The 20,760-nt window shown below is 41.1% G+C and overlaps 1 pseudogene; it reads left to right on the top strand.

Annotated features, from left to right (window-relative positions):
* Window positions 1-5,663: 5,663 nt before the first annotated feature.
* On the top strand, window positions 5,664-19,723 carry LOC143564417 (dolichyl-diphosphooligosaccharide--protein glycosyltransferase subunit 1A-like; annotated as a pseudogene).
* The last annotated feature ends 1,037 nt before the right edge of the window (window positions 19,724-20,760 follow it).

The following is a 20,760-nucleotide window of genomic DNA, read 5'->3' as shown; positions in this document are numbered from 1 at the left end:
AGGGGAACCTATTATGAGATGAATGAAACTATCAAAGATTAGATTTCATAGTTTTCAAATACATATGTTCTATATTTATATTTAACTAGTTTTCCTTTAAATTAAATGTTAGTATTATTTTTTTTTTCACTTCACACGTCTTACTAATTATCGCATATTCAATGCATTTTGAGTTCAATGATATCGTTCAAACTATTGAGCAATTTATGATGCGGATACGGAAAGAATCATCAAAGACGATAAATTAAACCAAAGGCTCCATTTTCCAATAACAATGTTGTACCATGTATAATATAGATGACAATAATAATGGTAACGAATCGAGAACAGTACCATGTGACAATCGAGTTGGATTGCTGGAAATGAAGGGATTTGATAGAGAAGCCATCGGTTTGGATTTGCTTTGCAGCAGCGATCAGATTAACTTAACGGGTGTTATTTATTTTTTTGTTCGATGATACCAATGCTTAATGGCATTGGTAATGACGACGTACACTCCAATTCAGTGTTTTTCTATGCAAATTAAAACACAAGTTAATTATGGACTTACCGTAGACTTGTATTATTAACTAGTTTGAGCTCCATGTGTGTTACAAGGACCGAGGTTTATTTAAGTTTTTGTTTTTAATCGTTTTGCTATTTCATGTTTTGTAATTACTTGTTTTGTTTTAAATTACAAATCACATCTGGTGGCTTGAGAGAGTGTGGATAGCAACCAAAGAGTGACGTATAAGATTTTTCTTTTTTTTTTGTAGGCGATTATATAGATAGATAGATAGATTTATGGCTCTCTAAGTAGAAATATTTGTTTTGTATGGGAGGGCTCTATGTGCTTTGCAATTGTGACATCGAGTCTTCCGATCCTATTTTCACAGGTTGTTTTGTGACCTTCATGGTTTGAGATGCTACAAATTGTGGTGCAAAGTTCCACCTCTGTTTGCTTTCTTGGTGAGAGATCTTATGGAGTCAAAGCCAGCCCAACAGGGGGACAAGGATGACGACGGAGTCCCGAGAGACCCACAATTGCTAATAATACTGTATATATATGATTTAAAACATAAGTTTATAAAATGACTCATTGGTACATTGAAAGAATGTTTGTCCATTAAACAAAAGGTCATGGGTTGAATTCCTATGATGGGTGCTCATTTTTTATATAAAAGAAACTTTTTATTCTCATTAGGGGTGTTCATTATCTTATATAAAAGCAACTTTTTTTTTTCTATTTGTTTCATAATAGCCATTTCAGCAACTAGTTTTTTATTTATATATATAAGTTGCCTATGGGATTTGGTGCGAAGGCAGTCATTCTTGACACAATAACTCAGTAAACCTCTTTTAAATTAGAGTTGAATAATAATTTAATTAATTTATTCAATATAGATTGATTGATGGTTTGATCTTTGTTGTTGTTTGGCATTTAAGAGGTTACGAAGGTTTAGTTCTTACTCAGCACTGACTAGACTACGTGTGGCAACAAAACAAACACGGAATTTGTATCGCATGCGTGTTTGCCCAAATGTTCACTATATTTTTCAGAATGAAAGACTTGGAACACAACCATTACATAGTTCATCATGTAAGCCTCTCGACACTTGTACAACTGTTTCCAAAGTCAACACGGTTATGCGTCACAAATTGATGGGCCTTTATGATGAAGCATCCATTGTAGGCTCTGGAAGATACATAATCTCAATAGATACCATGTATGCTATGTATGGTTACCCAGAGATAGTATATAGGTCTTGTTTTAGGCTAAATAGGCCCCCCTAAAATGATTATGGGTTATTGTCATAGAGTCGCCGATCTAGTGAGTAATCCCAGGCCCGGTGAGAGGATGTTCCCCATGGTCGGGGTGTGCACCATGGGGGACCTCAACTGTAAGCAAATTGCCGAGGCAACCACCAAAGAAAGGTCGTCTGGCTCAGGATCCGAAAGGGATTATCCCCTTGAAGCAGATAACGTCGTTTTAATCCTCGACATTGATGTTATTTGACCCACCCGCTCAAGCGTATCATGTACATCAAAAATTCGTGGGGGAAGCGATGGTAGAAATAAATGTTTTGATTGAACCCTCGTAACCCCCTGCAAAACAAAACAAGAATATATCATATTAAATGTTTCGATTTGACTAAAATTGATATTGATTAACGTCGGCTTACTTTATTGAAGAAACATAAACTCAATTAGAGTCGGGTCTATGTAAATTTTCTCCCGAGACGAAGATGAACTCAACCACACTCCGTGCTCTCCAGCTTGTCTCAGATCTACAAAGCATAAATAGGCATTGCATAAATATATATTGTGACTTGGGCTAGTGAGAAAAGACTTTTCCGGCTCAGAAACGACCTCATCACCACCACCATCATGATGGTCTCTCCGTGCGTATAAGTGTGTAATGCACAAGAGAGATGGTATAGTTTGAGGGCAGAAGATAACTTGGTGAATATGGGGGCGTCATCTTGCATTTATGGGTGGAAGATAAGTTAAACCTTAGTGAGCCTTCTTCAGATTTGGACTTGCCAAGGTGGTTTTAAATAGACTTGGCTTATGTGTTGGCTGTTGGGCTATTTGGGAGGTAACCTCCACACTTATCAACCGCCTATCCCTGGCCATCATGTGCCTCTTATCCCTCTTATGACTCATGTGCCTCCTATCCCTTGTCTTGAAAGTGGATAACAATTATTGAAATTGATTCAAGAAACCGAAATTGGTTAAGAATGTTTAAAATTGCTTAATGAAAGTTACATTGATTGATTGAAAATTCAAAATTGATTTATTGAAGGAAAGAACATAATTGATTGATTTCGAAAATATGGGTTAGAATTGATCCATTGAAATTGAGATTCAGCGTTTACAAAGATATACAAGAATTAGAGTAATGTGAGTTTATATTAAAATTCAGAATTCATCAATTGTCTCCTCTCCGGTGGTATGCGTATTCAGTGATGACAAAAGAATGACAGAATTTTGAAGAAAAATAATAATTTAATCTATTTGAACCATGGTATGCACCGAACCTACACACTTTGATTATGTTTTATGAAAAAGGTGATCATTTCTTGGTTCGGTTTCGATTTTGCATCAATCAAAAACCGAAAACACTAAACCGTACCCCGACTAAAACTAAACAAAACCGATTCTAAGCATCAAAAAGTATTGAAATCTAATACTTAATGATTGATAATTACTAAAATCTTTTATTGAATCAATCACAAAATAGTGTAACTGGAAACCGAAAGAAGATACCAAGTCGATCACAGAATACTAGAATCTAATAATAGGCCAACCATGCAACACTGAAATATGATACCAAGCCAACCATGCAACCAGGAACCAGTTTCTACTACTAATATAGTAGAGTATATCTAAGCAGGTCTCTTCAAAAACATATGGACTACTGTCATAAGCTGTTAGCTCTTGTGAGCAATTTTGGTCCAAGTGGTAGGAGGCTCCCAATGGTAAGAGCTTGCAAAATGGGTGACCTAAATTGTAAGCAGTTAGCAAGGACCACATCAAAAGACTAACCTTATGGATCGGAGAAGGGATACCCTATATAAGGGAATTTTCTCATCATCAGAGTATCGTGTTGGAAGCCCACTCGGTTAAACTGAGCGGTGGAATTAAAAACTCATGGGGAAAAAAGTGGGGCACAAATGGCATGCATCAGTTTTGGTAGATTTTTTCGACTACCTTGTCGGTAGGCCTGTAAACGAACCGAACGTTCGGTGAACTATCGTGAACCGTTCGGCGGGAAGTTCGTTTATTTAATAAACGGACGAACATGAACAAAAAATTTTATGTTCGTTTAATTAAACGAACGAACATGAACACATGTTCCGTTCGTTCATTTATGTTCATGAACGTTCGTTTATGTCTGCTTATTTATGTATTAATATTAATAGAAAATAATTAAATATTATCTGGATAGGTCATCTGCTTAAAGGTTTTATATTTGTTAATTTGTGTTCATTTAAGTGTTTTCATTTAAGTTCGTTTATATTTGTGTTCATTTATGTTTGTTCATACCTGTTCTTTTATCGTTGTTCAGTTATGTTAGTTTAGATTTTAAACAAACGAACACAAATGTCCATTTTTAAATAAACGAACATGAACATAACTATTTGTTCGATTAAGTGTCCGTGTTCTTTTAAAGTTAAATGAACGAACACGAGCATGCCCTTATTCGTGTTCATTCGATTCGTTTACAGGCTTTCATTATTCACCTTGATGAATACATCGGTCTCAATCTCTAGGCTCTGCAGATTTTATTTGTGTTCGTGAACCGTTCGTGAACACGTTAATTTCCTTAATGAACGAACACGAACATAAAATCTCGTTCGGTAAGTGTTCGTGAACCGTTTGTGAACACATTATTTACTTAACGAACGAACATGAACAAGGCCTTGTTCGTGTTCGTTCGATTCGTTTACAGCCCTACTTGTCGGGTTTCACAATAACGAATTCGAATCTTACGGGGTGCTTGGGTGAGTTTTGCAAACTTGCTTATTTGATTTTTGAAAAGCAAAAGCACTTTTGAAAAGCTTCATTTTAAAGCTTTTTGATGAGCTTTGCCAAATATTTTTTGCTTTTCAAAATCAAATAAGCAACATTTAAAAAGTTCACCGAGACACCCTCTAGTTAGTTTGAAGGGTAGGTCGGTGGTATAACAACACTAATGATAATAACAAAAATAATACCAGAGCTATGAGTAAGAACAAAGATACTAGTAAACGTAGGGTATTCTATTATCGCTTGGTTAGTCATACAATTATGTGTATTTATACTTATTATATCGGATCACCATATTATGGTCCCCCGAGGGGACCGTTTCCCATCACTATCTCAAAAGATATTATGGTGTAATCTTGTGGGTCTCTTTGACAGTAGTTGTTATGCTAGGAACTATTTTGTCTTCTTTTAGATAGATGAGACTTCTTTATGTATTGGTTTGTTATTTTTAGGTATTATCAGAAAAATGTTAGTACAAATGCCATTAAGAATTAAAGAATATAAAAAATAAATAAAAAGAAAAGAACAGAAAAGTATAATTTGAAACCTCTAAACAACTTACTAGTTATAAAAATAAAAACAACTGGTAATTTAAGTCTCTTATCGCATGAACCTATATTTATACATGCTTTTCGACCCTTCAACTTTAGTTACAACCTTTGAGTAGTAGACTTTTGCCAAAGACATTTCACAAATATACTTTTTGGTATATCAACTTACTTTCACTTATTTACATTTTGGCATTCCAAATTTGGCAATGAAACTTTTACCCTTTTAAATTAAAATTTTACATTTTGTTCCATCAACTCTGGTAAGTGTAAGAAGAGTTGCAAATGAACCTAACTAAACCGAACGAAGCCTTGTTCATGTTTGGAAATTTAACATTAAAGCTGTTCACGAATGGTTCATGAACGTTAGCCAAACGAAAAATCCTGCGTGTTCGTTTATGAAGGAACAAAACTTTTTCACGAAGACGGACATGTACTATTTAAGACAAAAAAAAGGAAAACAAAAACAACATTTTAAATTCAAACCATTAAACATATAAAGTGAAGTGATTTAATACTAACGAACGTACCTATAGAAATAGAAGTTGCTCATTTGTTGTGACTCCGTCCGATAACATAAACCCTAATTCAGTTGAGTTCATGATGAGTAGATTTGGATTCGATCTACTTGTTGTTTGTATATGTATACAGCATTCGCGTTCCGATCTGATCGTCTCCAAGCTCGATCGACGGGTAATCGTTCCTATCAATCGCTAATTGTTACGTTTCGTTTATTTAACTTTATTAATAATTTGATGATTATAGAGTTACGATCATATTAGGTTATTGTTACCACCAGTTTTATTATCAATGAATTAAGTGCTGCTAATGTTACGTTGATCCGTTTTGAACAAATGCTGCTCGTTTCAGTGAATTCATGTACATAGTTACAATAATAATAATATTAGGTGATTGAATTCATGTGGTAGATGATGCATTTTCATAATATTCCATTCCATCTTCTGTTGCTGCAGATTGATCTCACTTCACAGTTTGTGCGGCTCACATTGACTTTCAAGGTAGCTGTCTCTTAAATTAATTATTAACAAATTTAATTGCATTATTACCTTATTATGGATATATTTAAATTGTCTAAACGAGTCGAGCAAGAGGTCGACTAGGCTCTAGCTCAGCTTGCTTTGAGCTCTTTTCCTAAGCTTGCGCTCGGCTCGTGAGTTGTTATTTCAAGCTCGGACTCAGCTTGTTTATTATTTATTAGTTAATTTATATATATATATACATATTAATTATTTTTATATATTTTGAGAAAAATCTTAAGCGATCCTAAGCTCGCTGGAGCTTGTGTAGTACCTTAAATGAGTAAAATCTCGGCTTGAGCTCAACTATGCAGTGTAAAATCAATACACAAGGCCCGACAAGCCTAAACGAGCTTCACATACAAGGCTCGAGCTCGGGCTTGATAACTAAACGAGCTTTATTTGAGGCTCGGCTCAATTAGGTTCTTATCGAATCCTAGCTCAAGTAGCTTGCTAGGTGCTTGGCTTGTTTGCGCCCCTATGGATAATTTAGTTGCACTACTTTTGATTGAATTGTTTATAAAACTTTTTCGGTGGATAATAGTGGTCCGAATCCAGTTTTGGAGGTTTATTTTACCTTTCCTGAACACCAAGCCAATAATTTGGCGCTTTTGGTGGCTGTTAGTACTGAAGGAAGAGGAAAACAAAGAGTTTCTGCTACCAATTTACCGGTCGAAGTCAAGCAACCTAATGATTCACCACCATCATTAATTTGGTATGCTGCATCTTTGCTAAGGAATTGGGTAAAGGAGAAAGTTTGAATATAGATGCTTTGGTGGTTTTCACCCATTCATTGCGACCGTTTCCCGAGAAAATCACTCAGGCGAGCAACAACTCTTTGTATACCAGGACAGTGCACATTTTACATCGCCTTATGATGTTAAAGTTCAGTCACTTACTGTTCAACTGCCCAGTGAAAATGTAGAATCTTATACAAAACTTGAAAAAACCAAGTTTTCTGGCTCGGAGATTAAGTATGGCCTGTATGAGAATGTTCCAGCTTTATCCCACTCACCGGTAATTATTCACTTTCCTAGTAATAAGCCATTCGCGATTGCGAAAGAGTTGGTAAAAGAAATAGAGGTCTCACATTGGGGCAATGTACAAGTGACTGAACATTATAACATTATCCATGGTGGTGCTCAGAGCACGGGTGAATTCTCAAGGTATTACATTACTAAAACTCATTATTGTGAATTTGTGACAACTGAGTATGTGATTCTGATTACTCAGAATCAGATAACCACTTTCAAAATGCACATGCATAAAACCTGTTTTGGTGACTTAAAGCTTGATGTTTTCTGATAGAGAGCTTATTATACTTAATAGTCGTTTGTAATTGTGGGAGGGGGTAAGTGTAATTTCTATTTCTATAAGTAAGGTCCAATAGTCATTTAGAAAGGTTAAGAAAGATAATAGATATTTTGTTAGGCTCATTGCAATTAGCATGAGAGGGGCATAGCCCGGGACCACTTCGGTGGTTAGTTATCATTGTAGATCCTTTGAGATCATCTTCTTCAATATAATAATATAGTTTAAACATTTGATTTCATCTTCTTATATGTCCTAATTCAATTTCATACCGAGTTCATATCATTTTCATTGACGTGTTGCTACTATACTCAGGCTGGACTTCCAGGCTAGACCAAATGTGCGAGGTGCATCAGCTTTTAGAAATCTTATTGCCTTGTTACCACCAAAAGCTCATTCTATTTACTACAGGGATGCTATTGGCAATATTTCAACATCTAATATACATGGTGATTCAGTCAAGGTAGGATAATGTTCAATACAAGCAAATTCCAGCTTCACTCTTACTATTTAGACGTAGAAAATTGGGAAGGTTGGGTAATTGGCCATTTTTTGAGTGGGTCGAGTTGACCGGAATCACTTTTTTTCTATTGATGTTGAAGTCTGCTGTGAACAGTTAATGTGCAGATTGTCAGATGATTGCAAACATTTTATAATTTCAGTAAGAATCTATTTTAACAGGATGATCTAGGAGATCTTATGTATTGAAATTACACTTTGAGCGATTTGCACTTTTCTATTTTAGTTAAGTTTTACTTGTTTGCCCTTATTACCAAATACCAATTCATAAGCAAATGGGTTGGAATTGTGATATCTAACGTTTTGCTCACCAATAATTCTTTGAACTTGCAGACACTGTTTGAAATTGAACCTCGATATCCTATGTTTGGTGGGTGGAAAACTTCTTTCACCATTGGTTATAGTTTACCGCTTCAAGACTACTTGTTTCAGTCAGAGAAGGGCACGCTTCCTTAATATCACTCTTGGTTCACCCTTATATGACGTGCTTGTTGAAAATCTTACTTTGAAGGTATTTTTCTGATGATCAAATTTGACTTTAACCCTTCTACATTTTTCTTAGTCGGTTTATATTCTTTTTTTGTCTTAATTTTGTAGGTTGTTTTGCCTGAAGGATCAAGAGATATATCTGCTTCAGTTCCTTTCCCTGTAAAACAGTCACAAGAGGTAAGTAAAACCAGATGTTAAAAAGCTGCTGTAATACTCAAAATCTTTAATTACTGTTGTTAACATTCTTATGGTTCTTTTCAGACAAAGTTTTCTCACTTAGATATTGCTGGTAGACCAACGGTTGTAATCGAAAAGATTAATGTTGTCCCTGAGCATAACCAGTATTTCCAGGTATTCCTAAACATGCTTGATTGTGATTGGATGTTAATTTTAGAATTGATTAGTAATTATGTGGTATTGAATAATCAGAATCAGATAATGAGTTACAATAGGACGTATTGCATGAGATAATGTTTGGATGCGTTTCTGTAGTTTGAAGTTGTGGCAGTTAGATTTTTATTTGTTTCGAGTGTTTTGAGTGTTTTGCAAATTCTAGTGATTTAACTGGTGATAAGTCGACCTAAAAGGACTAATTTATGTTATTGTTGAAGTATCTCATTTCAAAAAATAACATTATTTTTGTTTCAGGTTTACTACAAGTTCAACAACATATCATTACTTACAGAATCGTTGATGCTAATATTTGGGTTTTTCTCCCTGTTTGTTGCTTGCATCATCTATATGCATGCTGACCTCACTATCTCAAAATCTTCTGCTTCGTATTTGGCAAAACTACAATGGGATGTGGTATGTGAAACATTAGAATTAGTAACATTTTTGTTGTTTATCTCGGATTTGATTGTAAAAATTATATCATTTTAAAGCTTTATGATTGAGTCGGGATGCTCTGAAACACCTTAAATTCCTAAAAAGTTAAAAGCTTTTTATTAATAGTCCTTGTGTTTTTATTTTTAATGTTTATTTTTCAGGTTCAGGGAACTATACAGCAGATTCAGGATATCATTAATCAGTGTCTACTAATTCATGATAAGCTATGAAGAAACGTGGATCGGCTCACTGGTAGACGATCAACTTTCCTCGGGTATGAGTATGCTATTTCACCGATGGTTCTCCGGAGTATGAGTTCTTCCACCTACAAAACGAGCAGCACCGTGAACTTACCCCTCAGAAAGGGACAGAGTGGTCCTCTTTGGGGTAACCCTCCGGTGTGAAAATAAGAGATTGTAGGAGAAGATAATAATAATCTGAGAGTGAGTAAAGAATTGGAATGTATTTTCTTGCTTACCTCCCCTTGTGGAGGTGGTGTGGTATTTATAATGTTAGGGTTTCCAATGATTGGGCTCAGATCCCATTAGGGCCTTTTTGGCCTCCTCCTATTGCTTTGCGCCACGTGTCCTTAGGACACCTGGTGCTTTTTCATTGATTATATAATGTACCATCAAGCAGTTCATAGTTCTGCGACTTGTGTCTTATCTTCCTCGCCTGTGCGCGATCGTCCGGTACCTTTCCCTCCTTCAAGAATTCCATTATTGGAGTTATCCATGATGAAGGGGTTGTATGAATTACAAGGACAGACTTCGCTCCCACCGACGGGTTGCTCATTACTTCTACCCTGACATCTTTGCCAAAGTGATCGAAGCTGTTTGATGCCATCTTACTCAGCGCGTCAGCAGACTTGTTTTCACTGCGCGGAATATGTATGATTCTGAAGAAGTCAAATTGCTCGATGAGCTTTTTCGCCTGCTCTAGATACAGAGGCATGGTGTTCTCCTTGACATCATAAAGGCCATTGACTTGTGCTGCTACCAAGTATGAATCAACATGGGCCTCTAGCTTTTTAACTCCGAACTTGTGCGCGATGCGCAGACCAGCCAGCAGGGCTTCATACTCAGCTTCATTGTTGGTGCTCTTGAAATCCAACCTAATTGCGTAAGTATACTCATGACTTTCTGGATCCACCAGCTTGAGGCCTGCGCCGGACCCTTCATTGTTTGAAGCTCCATCAGTGAATAATCTCCAAACATTTTCTTCATTATTAGCTCGCGGAGGGTCTACCTCGCGCTGAGCCTCTTCAATTTTTCCTTCAGGGATTTCTGCGATGAAATCAGCTAAGACTTGTCCCTTTTTTGATGGACGGGGCTTATAGGCGATCGTGTGCTCTCCTAATTCCAGCGCCCATTTTGTCAGCCTTCCTGAGAGCGCGGGACGCCGCAAGACTTGCTGGATGTTGTAACCAGTCAGAACTTCAATAGGATGACCATTGAAATATCTATGAAGCTTGCGCGACACGTGTGTTAGTGACAAAACTAACTTTTCCATGATGGAGTAGCGCGTCTCAGGATCTGTCAGCACCCGACTCACATAATAGATTGGTGTTTGGATTCCCTTGCGATCCACCAACAACACTGCGCCGATGGCGCGCTCTCCTGCTGACAGGTACAATGTTAAAGTTTCGCCAGGAAGTGGAGCTGTGAGCGCAGGCAGATTTATCAGACATTCTTTTATCTCACTAAAAGCTTCCTCGGCCTCAGGCGTCCACTTGAATTGGCTTTTCTTTAGGCAATTTCTCAATGTGTTAACGAATTGGGTAGATTTGCTTGCATGGTTCGCTAGGAACCTGTTGATTGATACCAATCTACCATTCAACTTTTGAACTTCTTTTATGGTGGATGGTGAGGGCATGTCAAGGATAGCCTCCACCTTCTCTGGGTTCACCTTGAAACCATCCTTGGTGACCATTACACCGAGAAATTTCCCTTCTTCTACGCCAAAAGTGCATTTGCTCGGGTTGAGCTTCATGTTTACTTTCTTTAGGCGCCAAAGGGTTTCTTCGATGTCTTTGAGCATTTGTTTTTCCTCCCTGCTTTTGATCACCAAATCATCCACGTAGACTTCTAGGTTTCTTCCAATTTGCTCGTTGAAAACCGCGTCCATGAGTCTTTGATAGGTGGCTCCCGCATTCTTCAAATCAAAGGGCATTTTTGTGTAACAAAAAACACCCTTGTCGGTTCTGAAGACAGTCTTGTCCTCGTCTTGTGGTGCCATTTGAATTTGGTGATAGCCCTTATAGGCATCCAGAAAACATTTGAGCTTAAATGGCGCCACGGAGTCCACCTTCGCGTCAATGTTTGGGAGGGGGTAACAATCTTTTGGACATGCTTTGTTGAGGTCTTTGAAGTCAATGCACATCCTCCATGACCCGTTGCTCTTCTTTACCATCACAGGATTGGCTACCCATGTCTGGTATCGTATTGGGCGGATGGTGTTTCAAATGAAATCATTCACCCCTTAGGTCAGATACAATTTGAACTAACTATGGGGGATGAGAAACACAAGCGAGCTGAAATTGTCAACTTCTTGGTCTTGCCAACCACTTCATGCCACAATATGATCTTGGGTAGAGGAACGATTGCCCAATTCAACGCCATACCGTCGCCAGCGCACGGCGCGTTGGGGTTCCCAACACCAACAGGTGTAACATTTGTATACCGAGATCATTTGTGCGCAGTGACAAGTATTCCGCGGGAAGGGAGAATGAAACTTCCAATGGCAAACAACGCGCCAGAGGAATGGATTCTCAACCCAAAATTCCCAGAGCAAACAATCACAATTGGAGCTACGATATCAGACGACACAAGGTTGAGGATGAAAAGATTGCTCACAACGTATATGTCGGTCTTCGCGTGGCAACATTCCGATATGACTGGGGTTCCGCGAGACCTGGCGCAACATTCTCTCAACACGTTCAAGTCCGTAGAGCCAATTGCTCAAAAGAAGAGAATCATGGGGGATGAGAAGGCAAAGGCCATGAATGAGCAAGTAGAGGATCTACTGCGCGCAAACATCATCCGCCCAATACGATACCAGACATGGGTAGCCAATCCTGTGATGGTAAAGAAGAGCAACGGGTCATGGAGGATGTGCATTGACTTCAAAGACCTCAACAAAGCATGTCCAAAAGATTGTTACCCCCTCCCAAACATTGACGCGAAGGTGGACTCCGTGGCGCCATTTAAGCTCAAATGTTTCCTGGATGCCTATAAGGGCTATCACCAAATTCAAATGGCACCACAAGACGAGGACAAGACTGTCTTCAGAACCGACAAGGGTGTTTTTTGTTACACAAAAATGTCCTTTGGTTTGAAGAATGCGGGAGCCACCTACCAAAGACTCATGGACGCGGTTTTCAACGAGCAAATTGGTAGAAACCTAGAAGTCTACGTGGATGATTTGGTGATCAAAAGCAGGGAGGAAAAACAAATGCTCAAAGACATCGAAGAAACTCTTTGGCGCCTAAAGGAAGTAAACATGAAGCTCAACCCGAGCAAATGCACATTTGGCGTAGAAGAAGGGAAATTTCTCGGTGTAATGGTCACCAAGGATGGTTTCAAGGTGAACCCAGAGAAGGTGGAGGCTATCCTTGACATGCCCTCACCATCCACCATAAAAGAAGTTGAATGGTAGATTGGTATCAATCAACAGGTTCCTAGCGAACCATGCAAGCAAATCTACCCCATTCTTCAGCATGCTATATTCACAGCCATCTTTAAACCCTTCAGCTCGACCCACCAAGCGCGAGGCAGCGTTGCAATCCATCACAAGGGTCTGAAACTCGTCTGAGTATTTCATCGCATAAGCGCAACGAGTCATACCCTGTGAGACTAGCCATTGGCGATCCTGCGCGAGGGAAGAAACAGACGTCTCAAGAGCAGGAATCTGAGAGTTTAACAACTCAACAGTTTCCTTGGTCTGTTTCAGCTCCTCTCTGTCGGACGCTGCTGCCGCCAAGGCCTCTTTCCTTTCCGCTCGCGCAGCATCGAGCGCTTCTTGGCTAGACGCTGCCGTCGCCAAGGCTTCATCCTTCTCTGCCCGCGCGGCCTCAAGCTCCTTCTTCAGGCGCGCAACCTCACCCTCTAATGAAGATTTGTCAGTGATAGACTGCACAAGCGCTTGGTCACGCGCCTCTGCATCCAGCTCCAAGTCGCGCACTCGCCGCGCATACTTGGCCGCGTCCGCCTCTGCTGCCTGCAGCTTCTCCCGCGCAGCCTGCAGCTCATGCCCGCGCTTCACGAAGACAGCGTTGGCACTTGCTCGGTTCTCGCTGAGTTCTGCTTGGAGTTTCTCAGCTCTCTCTCGAGCGTCAGAAAGATTCCAAGCAGATACCTTAGCCTCTTGCTTGGCCTCCGCAAGAGCATCACGCACCTTTACATAATCATAGCGAAGCTCTTGGGAGGCAGCAAAGAACTCTGACCCAGCGAAAAGATGGTCGTTGAGCAAGTCCACGCGGGCGCGCTCCTCCTGAAACCTCCTTTCAGCTGGAGGCACGAAGTGAGCCCAGAAGTCTTCACACCCCCATGGAATGAAATGAGCTATCCTCAGTAATATTCCATCTCGGGCGGTATAAGTGATCGGCTTCCTGCAAACACAAAGCAACGTTCTAGTCATCTAAACACTAATATGGAAGTCCGCGCAGCGGAGCAAAACGAACTTATACCTGCGGGGAGCAAGCAGAAAAGTCAGCGCCAGCCCCATTAGAAGACTGCGCCACGAAATCTCGTGGCGCTACAGGGCTTGCGCGGCCGCCATCGGAGTCTTCAAAATGGGCCTCCTCATCTTCCTCTGTAACAGGCCTTTTCTCCTGCGACCTGGAAAAATCAAAACCAGTCTCGCGAGGAGGGCTGCGCGCAGGAGGAGGTGAGGGAGGTCTCGACGCCGCGAGATCAGCGCGTAAAACAGCCTCCTGCTCCTTAGTAATCCCAATGAGGGGAGATTCAGTGCTTGCAAGAGCAGGAGCAGAACCAACGGCGCTGGCGCCGGCGCCAGCAGTGCCGCCAGCAGCTTGTGTGCCAGCTATAATGCCTATGAAAAAACCAACAAAGAGAAATGATTCAAGACTTGATCTAAAAAGAAAAAAGTCAGAAAATAAAAGCGCAATATATACCTTGGCGCACCGCCGTCCGCGAGTTAAACATCGCCATGAAGTCCATTTTCCCCCTTTTTGAGGGCAAAACAGGGGACTTCAAAGCAACCTTCGGCGCAGCCTCGGTACCTTGTTGCGCCTGAGGTTGATCTACCAAGGTCTCCGGCTCTACAAACATTTGAGTGAGCAAAGATTCATTAATAACTCTATCGGAATCACGCTCATAAAACCATAAAGTATAAACAAAGTATACCTGTTGAAGAGGAAACAGCAGGCGCAGCGCCACTTCCCTTTTCCGCCGCGCGAAGAGAGGAGGTGGCGGCACCATACCTCGTGTGGACAGGTGGACTGCCCACACCTTGAGGCAAAGAAGACAAGGAAACCTTGGAGGTAAACCCCTTGGTTTTCTTAAGTCCCTTCGCCTGAGTAGGAGGATCTTGAGCAACAGGGGCATCATTTTTCTTCTGTTTTTTACTTGCCCCTGCGCCAGTTTTCCCTTTAGCTTTACGCTTGAGTTGTGGCACCTCAGCTTCCTCCTCCACCTCTTCTTCCGCGAGCTCCAGCTCACAGTTCTCGAGCACATCTACAATACGTGCAACAGAAATGTTAACCAAATTTGGTATTCTAAAGGCATAAGCATAAGTACAAAGGCCTAACAGGCGCATCGCTGTCAAAGCAAAATCCCAAATCAACAGGGATGAACATATCAGCAAAGCGATCGGGGAAGCCAACTTCCCCAGCGCCCAGCGCGACAGAGCCACCCTCCATATGCTCATCATAGGCGGCGTGGACGTACTCCTTGCTTACTGCATAAAACAAGACAAATAATATCAGCAAAACGAATTATATTCGCGCAGAAATAATGCAATGAGCTAATAACTTACATAATCCATCAACTTGGATAACAGGCTCAGTCGCGCTGTCGGCCCACCTCCTGCTCATGCCAACCCCCACCAGCGCTTCCTCGCAAATATTCTTGGTGGGGGATGGTTCAGCAGTCAACTTATTAACCCATGCGCCAGTTGGGTTCTTAAGAACATTCACATCCGCGGGCGCAGAAGTGATCGCGCGCATGGTCATGCGGATGGGAATCACACCAGCCTTAATATAGAAAAATTTCTCAGACCAGTCATGAAGGCTCTTGAAGGAAACAGTGCAGCACTTGACCTTCTGACTGCGAGGAACGAATGAGAACCAAGAATCCTGGATTTTTGGCTTATACAAAAATTGAAAGCGCCGAGGGGTTGGCTCCTCGCGCTGAGCTTTGCACATGAACTCAAAATGAGTCATGCACACAAGTCCAAAAGGATGGACTTGGGATATGTGAATCCCATGAAATTGAAGCAGCGCACCCATAAACCTTGTCATCGGGAGACGAAGATTGCAGTGAGTGAAAAAATGGCAATATAAGGAGATATAGCCGGTGGGCGGATCTGCCGCCGTTTGCCCGGCCGCCGGAAGCATACAGCCATACTCAGGGAGAAAACCCTGAGAGGCGATGAGACTGTCAAAATCAGACTGTCTCAATTTACAGGGAATCTCATCCCACCTCTTTCCTGTCTTGCCCTTCCCCACCTCCTCCGACGAGGCCTCGGCAGCCCGTTTTCCCTTGCCGGTCTTTTTCAAAGTGGACATGACTAATGATTTTACACGGCGTTTGCTTGGGGAGATTGTGGTGTCTGGGTTATCAGACATACAACTGTGAAATCAAACAGAGGTTACTTCAAGAACGGAAATCGGAATAAAAATGGAAGGAAAGGAAAGCTCTGAAATAACAATGAAGATGAAGAATAATAACTCAAAAGGCTTGCTTTTATAGGCCCAGGAGAGAGAGAAACAGGTACTGATCAGAGTTCACGCGCCCCCACTCGCAGGTGCAGGCCAACGCGAGCGCGACACGTGTTCCTGACACTGTGTGAGGGGACATGAAAGGGAACGAAACAGGTACTGATCAGAGTTCACGCGCCCCCACTCGCAGGTGCAGGCCAACACGAGCGCGACACGTGTTCCTGACACTGTGTGAGGGGACATGAAAGGCAACTGTAGCACCTCGAGCACACGAAAAGTCTGACACGTCTCCATCTCTGACGCATGTCAGCACCAACCAACCGCGTACATGGACGATTCATTTCAACCACAAGGATAGAATTTCGCGCAACGATGAGAAATAAAAAAGGAAAAGACAAAACCCTATTAAAAGAGAACTATTAAGTCTAATATCTATCTTACCTCGCTCGCGCGAGACAAGACACACATTAGACTGGGGGGCTTGAAGAGGTATGTACCCGCCTTAACATCGAGCGGGGCGGGTCAACCCACAAGATATAGACAAGAGGCTTGAAATCAAGATATCATGAAGGCACAAAGCCAAAACCTATGCGCACGGCGCATATCACATATGCTCACGCATCACGTATGCTCACGCATATCATATGCTCACGCGTATCACATGCTCGCGCACCATATATGCTCACGCATATCACATCTGCGCGTGGCGCATCTCGCATGCTCACGCATCATATATGCTCACGCATATCACATCTGCGCATGAAACATCTGCGCGTGAGAATAAAGAGAAGACTTCGCGCATCCTCAGGATAGGCGCATATCACACGTGCACATAATCAACCTCGTCCTTATCCAAATCAGGATAAGGACAACCTTGATTGTGCTCGTCAGACAACCTTCCAGAAGGTATCCTTTAAGGAATAAGAATATGCTGATGTTGACAGCTGCCAATGAAAGGTGGACAACTCAGCAAAACCCATGTGCTACCACGTGATTGCACATGGGTCAGGTAAAATGCCTGGGTCAGAGAATAATCAATGAAAAAGCACCAGGTGTCCTAAGGACACGTGGCGCAAAGCAATAGGAGGAGGCCAAAAAGGCCCTAATGGGATCTGAGCCCAATCATTGGAAACCCTAACACTATAAATACCACAACATCTCCACAAGGGGAGGTAAGCAAGAAAATACATTCCAATTCCTTACTCACTCTCAGATTATTATTATCTTCTCCTACAATCTCTTATTCTCACACCGGAGGGTTACCCCAAAGAGGACTCCTCTGTCCCTTTCTGAGGGGTAAGTTCACGGTGCTGCTCGTTTTGTAGGTGGAAGAACTCATACTCCGGAGAACCATCGGTGAAATAGCATACTCATACCCGAGGAAAGTTGATCGTCTACCAGTGAGCCGATCCACGTATCTTCATTGGCGCCATCACCTGTTACAACGGCAACAAAATCTCATCAGTTATCTCTGAAAAACTTCACCATGGTTTCTGGTGTTCGAAACAGCGATCAAGTTCTGGAGGATATTGAGCGTGAGGATGTTAATGAGGGACAGCAGTTTCTGAGGGTGCCGCGTGATTCTGCGCGCACCACCAGTAACCATCCCTTCATCACAACTCCTCATAGCCAGACTGAAACTCCTCCAGACGATCTCACGTTCTAAAATTTGACCGGCGCGAAACAAAAAGGACCAATGGGTCCAGAAGATGAAACAAATGACCCTAAAGAATGGCTCATAAACGAACAACGGCGTTTAATGGACAAATACAATGAGCTGGTCAAACACAAAAAGTTAGCCGTCCTAACACAAAGGCTCGCGTTTGATAAGCAAACCATTCAAGGAACAACAAAAAGGGCGCGCGCGCCGGAAGATGGTCACTCTGTTCACACTGAATACGCTGATTTTAGTGATGAAGAAGTGCACAGCATGAGGAAGACGCGAGATACTCATGCAGGAGGCTCACAGCTCCGCACGCACATGAACATGGCGCCTGGAGCCAAAGCCGATCTGGATCTGTACACACCGTACAACCCACCAGCGAGAGGGCAAGTGGACGTAACCACACCGTACAGGCCAGCCATCTTGGTGAAGCATTCAAAATTCACTGAGCGCATCGCGAAGGCTCCCATTCAACACAAAACCAAGATTCCAAGTGGGTTGGGCAAGTACGATGGCACAACAGATCCAGACGATTTCTTACAAGGTTTTTATAACACTGGAAACCTAGAAAGCTGGACGATGCCAACATGGTATCACATGTTTGCTCGCTGCGTCACGGGCGCGGCGCGTGTCTGGTTCGAAAGCTTGCCGACTGGGCAAATCGATGGGTTCGAAGAGCTATTGGAGAAGTTCCAAGCTCACTTCGTACAGCAGCGCAGACACACGCGCGACCCTGATGACATCATGCACTGCGTGCGCAGGAATGATGAAACGATTGAAGACTACATAACTCGTTTCAATCAGGAATCTCTTGCAATTGGAGGTATCACTGAGCAACTCTTGCGCGTGGCCTTTATACAAGGTGCGCGCAGTGATCAACTCCGCAGAGCTCTCGTGAGCAGAGATGGCATGCCAACCACTTGGGCCAAGCTAATGGAAGCATCGCGAGTCTTCGCGCGAAATGAAAAACAAATTGCCCAAGATAGAGCAAGAGAAAGAGGGCACCAAGAAGAAGCACCGCGCAACAACGAAAGGAGGGACAAACAAAACTCTGTATGGTCCAGGTTGCAACAAACCAGTTTTTCTCCCGCAGAAAAGCAGGCGCAACCAAGCTCACCCCAGCCCCAAAAAGACAGTCGTAATCGCGGAGAGGGTGACAAGAGAGAGGGGGGCAGAGAGCCTAACAGACCTCTACCAAGAATATGGACTCCCCTCACTAAAACGCCTTCACAAGTGTTAAGCACAGAGAATGTCCAGTTTAAAAGCCCCAAGCCACTCGATGTTAAGGCGGGTACATACCTCTTCAAGCTAGAAGCTTCATTAAGAGAACTTTCTAGAACAGGTGATGTACAAGCTTGTAAAGCATTCCGCAAATCTGCTGACGGTTTATTGAAGGATCTTTCAAAAGATTTGAAATCCCTTTTGGCTCTCTTGCAATCTTCTCCACAAGCTGCACATATATTACACAAGGTTTGTTGCTATTTTCTTTTAATAGTTTTAATCTAATTTACACTGTTTTTGTATTAACTGGTTTTCTTTTATTTACTATGTAATTAATCATTGTTTTGGATATGGGCATAGGTGGAGGATCTGATTGCTAAGGAAAGAGATTTACAAGAAAAGATTGTGCTAAAACACACAATGGTGGTGGACTCTTATGAGAAAAAGTCGATGGGACGGGATGCTGAAAACCGTGTGGCTTCAATCCAACAAAAGATTTCAGCTTTGAAGCAGGAAGTTGATGATCTTCTTGAATTTGTTGAAGATATTTAACCGGTAATCAGTTTCCATTTTTTTCTTTTTATTCAAGTTAACGATCTTAAATCGAGTAGTTTGCATGACCTAGTTTTTATGCTGCTTTGAGAGACGCGAAGAATCGTGTTGTTTGCCATGATTTTTATACCAAATAGACTTTAGCTTTTTAGTTATGATGACGACGTTATACTAGATGTGGCAATACTTTAAAAAAAAATTAAATAATGGTTCCAGTTTAATGAGATAGTTGGGGCTGCTTATAATCATAGCAATGCTTGTTTTAGAAAAAAAGAAAATCAACAAACAGATAAATGGTTTAATAAGCCATTCCAAGCAGTTTTGTGTGCTACAAGGTTGGGGTGTCGATCCGATCCATATTATTTATATTATTTTGTTGCTTCTCTTGTTGTTCTTTGGTTTGGCGTCGGTTACGATTTACGACAAACGGGTTATAAAGACCGATCCAATCCATATAATCAAAGTGGAGACTTCTCGGGAGGTCATCTATCCTGGAATTACTCTCATTCAAATAGTAGATTAGATGTACCTGGGTAACATTGATTCTCCATTTAATTCTGTTACGGTTTGGTTAATTCGGGTTTCTGCACACCCCGGAAAGAATAACAATTGATAGGGCCACATCATTAGAGGGATGCTAGATCTGGTAGGTTTGATCCTATACCATAATATCATGAAAATAAGTACTGTTTAATCATTTTTATTTGTCTTTTTCAATAAGTTCTTAAGTTTTTTATTATATCTTAATATAATAAAATTAAATTGTTCTTATAACTGTGAGACGTGTATTTGATAGGTGTTGGTAATCGTAGTTAAATAATATTATAAAATCGTGTTTTGTACTCGGGTATGATATACACCCGTTTGTTAAAAATTACCTTGTGATTTTCAAATACTTTAATTACTATGTTAGTTTTTAAATATATTTGTTACTCAAGAACGTTAAAAACATAAAGATTTGTAAATTGAGATTTAGTGAAAACATAAAAACATTATATTCTACTACCCAATGACAAATGAAAATAAAAATAAAATGCTTAGTGACATGGTTAACAAATATGTATGTTTTAGATAATTCAAATGGTTATCATCTAATATCATATTTGCCCCATACCTGCGTAAGTTTTTAAAACTAATTTCTAGACCCCGAATACAAGTCCCAAATGTTTTGGGTTTTGG

The sequence above is a fragment of the Bidens hawaiensis genome, unplaced genomic scaffold (genome assembly GCF_021521415.1).
Source record: "Bidens hawaiensis isolate Kalapana, Puna unplaced genomic scaffold, B.hawaiensis_p1.1 tig00022003_1, whole genome shotgun sequence".
In the NCBI taxonomy this organism is placed as follows: domain Eukaryota; kingdom Viridiplantae; phylum Streptophyta; class Magnoliopsida; order Asterales; family Asteraceae; genus Bidens; species Bidens hawaiensis.
This window is presented reverse-complemented; position numbering and strand designations above follow the sequence as displayed.